Genomic DNA, 9,825 nt, shown 5'->3' with positions numbered 1-9,825 from the left:
GGGGGGGGGGGTCTGTGTGTGGGGAAAGAGGGGGGTGTAATTTAATTTAACTCTAAATGCATAGCCTACATTTCTCAAATGGAAAAGCTCACCTCTGCCCATGGTTGTTTACCCTCTCTGAATTAATTTCTTATTTTTCTTTTTTGACTTGCTAGGCTACAAGCAATATAGGATAAGTGAAAGGTCATTATTTTACTACAAATTATTAGCTATGTGTCTGTCTAACTAATCGGAGGGTGAGACTCTTTCACACTGTTGGTCTTTTCAAAATAGCAGCATCAGATTAAATTGAAAATCTGTGCTCTTATTTGTTTATATTCTAGTTTCAAGTTTCTAGTTGTTTAATGTCACGTACACAAGTACAGTGAAATGCCTCTCTTGCAATCTCTAAACCCAACAATGCAGTCATTAATAACAATGTAATACTAACAAGAACATAAGGTAGAACAAAAACACACGAGAAATCAAAATCAAAAATAAAATATTAGGCACTCGAGAAACACTAAATAGGGCAAAGGCTTACTTGGCTGATTGAACGAGAGGGTTTGAGAGGCAAGAGCAAGAGAGCGCGAGAACATGCGACCTATCAAAAGACCTGAATCAAGAGAGGCGTTTCAGCACCATTCTCGGGGAGAGTATTTTTTATAGTCTATGGAGTAGACGCGACATTTGCCGCAAGTAGAAAGGAGTGGAGCGATTGAGAACGAAAACTCTTCTTTCATGTGGATTACTTCTGGAAAAAACAAACCCCTACCAAAAGCGGAAACTAGCTAATACATTAGGAACAACATACAAAGACTGGAATTATACGGTAAAATGGTCACCTTATTTGTTAGCTATTTTACCCGTACTGCTACTGAGGTTGACACGCTCCAGCTAGCTAGCCAGCCAAACCAGTAGCTATCATTTGTTAGCTTCGAGTTAGTTAGCTAACACCGCGCTAAACAATGCTAGCTAGCTAACAGCTAACTAGCCAGCTAACTAGCTAGCTAGTTCACGGTATCATATAAATAATGTTCGATCGCTAACAAGCATACAGAATTTGATATACTTGCTGGTATAGCGAACCTTTCTAGAAAACTAATGCAAACTCGGATTATGCCAATTGATGACTAGCTAGACCTTGTCATAAAACAACAAATCATTCGCTAGGTAGCATAGTTAGCAGGGTACCTAAAGTAGTTAACTAGCTAGTAAGCGTTTGTCACCAACCAGGCATCTTCTGAAATGCCCGTGTTTTAGTAATGTATTTAATCCATTTGGCTAACTACCTAGATAGTGGGCACTGGGAACAATTAATCAGTTACGCCTATGGCCAGATTAATTGATTTGTGATACGTTTATCAACACTGCGCGGTGATTCACGTTGGTTGTTGTTGACGTTAGGGGTCCTGACTGCCGAATTAATTTAGAAGCGTACTGCGGCGACGATTTGGCGTGCTTTTACACAAACAGTTTTGTTGGCATATTATTCGAAATGTATAAGTAAGGTAGGCAGCTAACTTCTTCCTATAGAACATGTTTGCCTGTCAAATGATTTGTTTGCTTACTTTTCTATGACCTGTCTGAAAGTTGTGAATAAGTGAAAGTTGTACTGCACAGAGACATTCATAAAGAAATGAACAAAGGCTTATTTCATGTAATGATAGAGGTAGGGAGAATACTTAACCCAAAACATGACTCACCCCAGTCAACCTCCAAATCCCTACTACTGCTACGATCATGGTCAGAAAACAACACTTGTTTTGAAGGGGGACAAAAGGTCAATCAGTGCTCTCTATGATAATTTATTGAATTACAATTAGGAATTTAAACAATGTATTCATTGAGAAAACTCATATTTTAGAGTTAAAAGGGTTAGTCTACTATAAGGGGTCTATCAGGGGCTCTTTTAGAAATAGGTTACCATAGTTCACGCTACAGGTAGGCTAACTGTCCCCCAAAAATGAAACACTTCAGTACATGAGGAATACAAATTATGTTGAAAGCAGGTGCTTCCACACAGGTGTAGTTCCCGAGTTAAGTAATTAACATCCTATTATGCTAAGGGTCATGTATAAAAAGTAAACTTGCCCATTATTTTGGCTACCATAGCTAGAAGAGATCTGTGACTTGAAAGAGGGGTTTCAAAGGAACATAGGGGTTTTTAAAGGGTGTGTGATTGTGTCTGTCATCAAATCTCAACCCAATTGAAAACTTATGGGAGACTGGAGCAGCGCCTGAGAGCGTTTTCCAACAACAAAACACTAAATTATGGAATTTCTTGTGGAACAATGGTGTTGCATCCCTCCGATAATAGTTCCAGACACGTAGAATCTACGCCAAGGCACTTTGAAGCTGTTCTGGCGGCCCAATGCCCTATTAAGACACTTTATGTTGGTGTTTCCTTTATTTTGGCAGCTACCTGTACATAACAAGAATATTGCTGAACATAAGTCTTATTGGACTGACTCGAATGTCAATCAGGCTAGATCATGCTTTGCCTAATACCATATCTTGATTGATGAATATAAACAGAGTGAAATTGCACTGTCAACATAATTTGAGAGAGCATGAAATTGGGGTAAGATCTTTATTTCTGTATTGGCCCTTTTGAGGAACAGACCATAGTTAATAAGGTCAATTCCATGAATTCTGTTGTATTATTAAATGCCAGAGCCCAGGCCAAGTGTTTAATTACAATAATAAAAAAGGAAATTGGCTCCAAATGCCATTCAGCGTATATTTGAATAATATGAAATGCTGCTGGTGGTTATTGAACAAGGCCAACCTGCTCTGATTGGCATTTTGGGTAAAATGCATGGCATAGATTAAATTGTTTTACAATCCAATATCAAATGATGTTGTTCACTGCAAGAGTGGGTAGAGAACAGTTTGTCAAAGATTATATATTTTACTTTGTTAAAAAGCTATGCTTTAAGTTAGTTTTGGCAGCAATACGGCTACAATCTGCCTTGATAGTTTCCTCTGATTTGATTATGTCATGCATCATCGTACATCAAGCATATTACAAACACTTCCTGTAAATTATTCCTATAAAGCCACAAGAGTGATCTATGTAGCAGCTGAAATAGCCTATTTATTTTGTGCTTATTGATGCATTATTGAATGCTTCCCTGCTCAAGACTGATAAGGAACTGAGGAGGTGGGATAACCTCTTTATTGTAACCCCTGATCAGTGATGTGTGTTGTTGGTCTTTAAATCTTGTAGACAGGATTTCTGTGTCTGAATATGTTGTCTGAATGAAATAACACCTTGAAGTGCAGTCCAGTCTGACTCTTCTATTAAACAGGATAATCTGCTCTAACCAGGGATTGAGATCACCAAGTCGGCTGATAATCCATGGTAGTGGGAGAAGAGGTGGTTTAGCCTCCTTTAAGTCCAGCCTCAGAGCAGTCACGATACCCTGCCTGCCATCTGGACTCAGTTAGTCCAGTGTTTTGGATAGGGAAGGGATAACTGTTTGTGTGACAAAATACCCCCCCCCCCCTCCCCCCTTGTCTAACTGGGTAATGGGGGCAGAGATTATCCCGTGCTCAGTGTGGGGCCGGAGGGAGACCGTGGCAGACAGTTTTACTACTAGTCCCAGTATTGCTAGCATTATGAAACCCGTAATGGAACTAGATGAGAGGGAATAGCTAGTAGGCTATACAAGTCTGTTGTACACTTTGAGAGGGGAGGAAATCTTCAGATCACTGTGCGAAACCTTTTCAGATGTAAATTCGCAATTCCTCAGTTTGCATAGGCCTATGTTCAATAGCGGTATGTCAATTTCCTAAAGTCACACCACAAAGAGCTAAACCAGAACGCCACTGGAATGTACCTTAAGTCAAGAGCTGTTGCGTCCTGCTTTTGAAATATTCCTGAAATAGCAGCAGCCATTGTTTAGAGGAAAAGCGATGGAGAAGGGGGGGGGGGGGGGGGGGATTAGTACAGTAAGTTCTATATGATGTCACAGCAGGGCAGACAGTACAGGTCCTTTTCCAAACTGCTATGTGCTGGAGCTGTGTGCTGCCTGGGAGGGGACTGCCTCTGGTGTGGGCTGGGACGATCCACTCTGCTGTTACTGTGAATAGGGCTGCAATGAGGAGTTCCGGATGTGTATTCTGAATCCTCAACCTGTGGTGATATCAAATATTAGCAATAGTTATATTGCTGTGCAACAAAGACGTTCTATTTTCTACAGAGATTGCAAAAATAATTATGATGAAGTAGTGCACATCGGTTATGAATGTTTCAACCTCTGTGTTGAGAAATTGTGTTTTTAACTTCAGTTAATGTTTCAGAGAGCACCAAGCCATGAGCCTTGTGGTCTGTATTGTCCAATCACAGAGCAGATACAAGTGTCCCTTGCCCAAGCGAGGGAGAGTGATGATCGGAGAGGCAACGTCCTTGGTGGAAATCTTAAAGTTGAGCTTAAAAACAACCAAACTGAAGCTATTAATGTACCTAGTAAGCTTATGTATCTGGCTAGCACTCCTGTCAGGTAGCTAGCTACAGTGACTCAAATCAAACTTTATTTGTCACATGCGCCGAATTCAAGTGTAGACCTTACAGGGAAATGCTTACCTACAAGCCCTTAACCAACAGTGCAGTTCAAGAAGAGTTAAGAAATATTTACCAAATAAACTAAAGTAACAAAATAATAAAAGTAACAAAATACAATTACAAAAACGAGGCTATATACGCCAGTACCGAGTCAATGTGCGGGGGTCCAGTTTAGTCGAGGTAATTTGAGGGGAGGGAGCTTGGCCCCAGTGATGTACTGGGCGGTACGCACTACCCTCCGTTGCGCCTTAAGGCCAGATGCCAAGCAGTTGACATACCAGGTGGTGATGCAACCGGTCAGGATGTTCTCGGTGGTGCAGCAGTAGAACTTTTTGAGGATCTGGGGACGCATGCCAAATCTTTTCAGCTGGCTAGCTAGTTTTATAGTTTGGTAATTTATTCCAATAAAATTCAGAATTCCAAAAAAGTTTATGAATCTAGCTACATTTTACAGGCTCCTCACTGCGAGACTAAGCCAATTTGCAGCCTTGTTGATTAAATTTGACATTTCGCTGCCACAAGAGTTTGACTACAGTTTGCATTAAATTGTGGGTCATATCAACCCCGCAAGTGACCAAAGTTCTTCACTCGCTCCCTCAAGCTAAATCGAGGGCTGAGGAGGCAACGTTGTGAATTGGACCTCCACTTAAGATGGCAATCAAACTGCATTCGGTTTCGATTCCCCCAAGAGAAAGTGGCTAGCACAAGGGCTGGGGGGGTAAAAGTAACGTGTTTGGACTGCAGCCCTTATGTGCCATTGCGTGTTCGCTAACAGATCACTTGAGTTGTATCTGCTCTGTGATTGGACGATACAGGCCGCAATGCTGTATGGGATGAGTAGTTTGTTTGTCAACTAACTCTGGTATGTGCAGTGTTGTACCCTGTATCAGTTTTTTAAATTATATTTCTTATCTTTTGAATGAATGGTTCACACTGGGGATTTTTGTACCTATTCGATGTTTGGAACCACGTGACCAGCATGTTGAAATTTAGTGGGTGTGTCAGTTCCGGAACCATAACCGCGGAAAGAGGGGCGCGGCCCGTTGGAGCCCAATGAGGAACACAGTCCAGGGGGCCGGCTGTGATGAGTAGCCTTCAAGTCAGGTGATGTCCCTTCCCTTTTCTGTTATTTCCCTTAACAATTCCAGAAACAGAATCCATTCCATTTTTATTTGACTGAGCTCAATTGTTAAGTGGGTTTGTTGCTCTCTTAGGGGAATAGGCTATTAGCCTAGGTTAGTTGTTGTAATTAACTAGCCTATATGACTACAACCTGTCAGTGTGTGTGACTGTTCCGAGGAAATGGTGGGTTACTGGGTTTATATACAATGTATAAACATGTGTGTTTTGCTTATAAGAGCAAGTCCTTTCTGCATGATGAGTAGCTCATTCAGAGCCTAGCAGCATTATCTGCCTAGTGTTGCTCATTCTGAGCCACACTGGAAGCACTGCTGAGAATAACAGACAGTCTAATTAGCAATTACTGAAGGTTATTAAGCTTGCTCTTCAGATCCATTCACAAACACTGCACCTGTGATTCTCGGGAATATATATATATATATATATATATATAAAGCATGTATCTTTCTTATGGACTTTCCCCATAATGTCAAGCCAGATTGGCCGCATTGCAACATAAACATAATGTCATAGAAGTGGCGTGAGGGTGGGATGTCCTGGCACACCTTTGTAAACACTTGAGTTGACATGCAGAACACAGAGGGAAATATGAAGCAGTCACCGTGAAACTGCCTCCCAGGCCTATTCCCTCTGCCCATCCTTCTTTCCCACTGAATGAGTAACAACAGCTGTCTGGCATTTCTTGCTCATTGGTTTCTTGGTGGACTGCACCTGGTTGATTCCGTGCAAGGCGCATGTTATGGTTGACTCAATCGGTCTGACAGAGTGGCATGATCCACTGCAGCTGGCTCAGAGAGAAGCCTCTTAATGAATCTCACAATCAAAGTGGCATTAAGTTGGACACAGCCGCTTTGCTCCTGGCCTGATGTTGTGCAGATACCTATTTTAGAGTTGACTGAGATTGCACAATGGAAAGACCTTGGTTCGTGTTACGACGGACATGTGAGAAGAGATGCTCCCTGGTTACTGCTAAGACAAAGCACACCACACACCGAAGGATTCTATTTCAAATTGGGATGATTACGCCCTGTCAATATCCTCCAGAAAATGCAGGATACTGTATCGGCTTTTGAAAATAGCATTGCGGCCCTCCAATGTGGATAGGCTTAAGCCTGTTATAAACTCTGCGTTTCATTCTTTTAGGCAAGGCTGTATATGTTCTTGTACCAAGGTTAATTTCAGTCTTTGTGAATGCATGTTTATTGGTTAGTAGCAGTGTTTCTGGTTTTCTAGAAGCCCTTGAGGTTATTGATCCTGAAATCTCATTGTCTGGTTTGCTGTTATTGAAAAGTTTGTCTGTCACTGTGGCAACAAAATATATCTGCACCTAGCTTAATTATATTTTTTACTTTACTCTGCAGTAAAAAAAAAAAAAACTTGTTACACAAAGAGTGGAGGGGTCTAGAGGGTGGATGGGGGTTGCTCCTGAGGCTGGCCCAGGGGTTAATGGGGTCTGGCGGCGAGACTGATCCTAGGCCTGTCACTGTGTGGAGCGCACCAGGGCCAGAGCAGGATTTATGGAGAGGAGTTTTCATTAGAGCAGACTGGGCAGAGGGCTCTCTTTGTTTGGTGGGAGAGGTCTTCAGCTGGTCCTCAATGGACAACTATTTAAATGGTGAAATGCTTGTGAAGATAGGCTACAGATATTAGGCAAATGTTGCAACTTGCTCTCATTCCACTTTGTAAACTTTAGAATCCAGATCAATGCTGTACTATTACCAATACATCAATAAGGCTAAACAAGTTTCCTTCAGTTGCATAAGGGAAGTGGATTCTCCTCTTGGTCACTTCATTCATTACAGTATAGAAGTGGGCTACACTAACACTCAAAATTGGCACAAGAAGTAAGAAGGGATTTTCTGACGACACTATTTATTTTGCCTACAATTTGGTCAAGTAAAGCAGAAACGTACCAGGTTTGTTTTAACTTCCTAATCCATTAGTCTATCTTGCAATTGTTTGTTCTCTCTCATTACTATAATAGCTGTTACGGTTTTGCTGGGTAGTCTTACAAAACTAGTATTATAATGGATATTGGAAATGTGGTGCATACGATTATGATTCAAGTTTTTTTTGTAGTAATTTTTTGGGTATATTTTAAACTGCCAGCACGCATTTTTCTCATGTCAGTCATGTGCAAGGTTCTACATTGTCTACATGACTCTGGTTAGTTTACCTGTCTGTGAAGATGAAGGGCGGGCTGTACGTTGATCCTGCTGATTTGATTGGATGGAATGTAGCTGTATTTCCCCGTCCACTAGCTTCATAATTTCACCCATTAATTTTTCCTTGCATGTTCGATCTGATCATTTAGATTGCTGCTGCTTGCTACTATGATAAATCACATGACGAGGATGTTTGCTATCACGCTATCAATGTGCACAATATCTAACAGGTGGGACAAGGGTAGGGTGGGAAAAAGAGGAAACGCTGATACTCATTCTAACAGAGTGACAGCAAACTGAGTGACACCCTCCTTCGCACGCTGCTCCTAATGTGCAGCTTTTTCTGCAGTGAAAACGTGTAGGGAGGTATATTGCCAACATCTACATAGGCATATTAAAACAGCTTTTCTTTCTGATCACGAGTATCATCCGATCCGACTATCAACTGATTTACAGATACGATTACCAATACGATTATAGCCATGTCGGCACACCCTTACTAGCTATGTTTTTATTTAGGCTATTTGCAAACAACTTTCTGTGATGGAACTCCGTTAGGCCAAAAGATTCAGTCGATGGTTGATCATGAAAGAGTTGGCTATGCTTAGGCCAACAAGTCACGTTCAAATTGATTGGGGGAGAAAAAGGGGTTAAGATTTTAAAACGATAAGCCTGACAATGGGTCTGCTGAAAAATGCCCGTGAGAGGGGGAACAACACGTTAGGCCCTGTATCTGACAATTTGATCTGCTTTGTTGCTCTCCACTCTTTCCACAATCTACATGGTTCTCTTGCATTATGTTGATAGTACAACTACGACATATGCACTGAAATGTATTCGTCTATGGCAAATGGGGGAATAGGACATTTGGCATGTCGCCCTGCTGCGCTGCGCGGTTGTGCGCTGCCAGACTCCAGCGGTGCAGTCAAATTCAAATATGCTAAACCATCGTTTGTGTCAAACATCGTTGATAGACGACGCAATCGTAAAACCGCCCAACCGTAGAATGTTGGCTGCCTTTTGAGTGGTTATACCGAAGGCAGACACGCTTAACCCCCTTCCCATTGTAGATATCTGTTTGGTTGGTCTCCATCTCAGGCCATTTCCTCACATAGCATGGGGTTGTAGTATCACTCCTCTTTTCATTCTCCACACCGTTTCCTGTTGTAATGCCATGCTAACAAGTCAACGTCTGCCGCTCAAGCAGTTGGGACGAGCAGTGTGTGAAAGCGTTGTTCAGAATATGAAATGATGGGACACAGAGGTAGTCTAGCAGAGTGTGTAGCCTAGAGCCCCATAGAATTACTTAGGCCTATTCATAACTGACTGTCACCTGGGTAGGCCCATGTAATCTTTGTTGCATTCGTTCATGGACATCCACCACTGCGTGTGGCTTGTTATTCATGATTTCCGTTACGCATATGCCATGTTATTGATATTGGAGCTGTCCTCAATCTATCATAACACCTTGTCATAAAGCAGAAATTTCCCCCACACAAACCTTTCAAAGCTAGGTGTAAGACCGACAAGTTTCGTATTCGTTCCTGTCACATGTTACATATCATGCAAGTTAGGGCCAAAATCCCATGTATTGAATAAAAAGTGAAATGGGTTTCCATCACATTTCTAACTCTACTGTGATGGGTTTTGTCACACAATGTTGTTTTATATAGTGATTGCGCCCACTCAGGTCCAGGTACCTGCACTCTACACCATCTGGAAGATAGTGTGGGTAAAGCCTAAATCAGATTGTTATGGACAAAATAGTGAGATTATTTTTATTTGTCAAACTGCATCCATCATCATGTCACCAGAATAAGACCCTCGATATTTATTGGAAAGGAGCATCAAGCTCATCACCGTGCACTTTCACCACCCTGTGAAGTTCATCATTTATTTAATCTGTAGCCCAATAAACCTCATGCTTTCCCAGGTAGTAGTTGGAGGACAACAAACATATCGCGTGACTCC

The 9,825-nt window shown here is 41.7% G+C and overlaps 1 protein-coding gene across 1 annotated transcript in view; it reads left to right on the top strand.

Moving 5' to 3' along the window:
* Positions 1–661: 661 nt before the first annotated feature.
* Positions 662–9,825, top strand: part of LOC120063187 (nuclear receptor corepressor 2-like) — a 127,531-nt gene continuing 118,367 nt past the window's right edge. Inside the window, exon 1 of the mRNA XM_039013397.1 lies at positions 662–811. The gene's annotated coding sequence lies outside the window, so the exon portion shown is untranslated. The remainder of the gene's footprint in view (positions 812–9,825) is intronic.

This window comes from Salvelinus namaycush, chromosome 18 (genome assembly GCF_016432855.1).
Source record: "Salvelinus namaycush isolate Seneca chromosome 18, SaNama_1.0, whole genome shotgun sequence".
Lineage (NCBI taxonomy): Eukaryota > Metazoa > Chordata > Actinopteri > Salmoniformes > Salmonidae > Salvelinus > Salvelinus namaycush.
The sequence above is the reverse complement of the archived record's forward strand: the minus strand, read 5'-3'. Positions and strand labels throughout refer to the sequence as shown.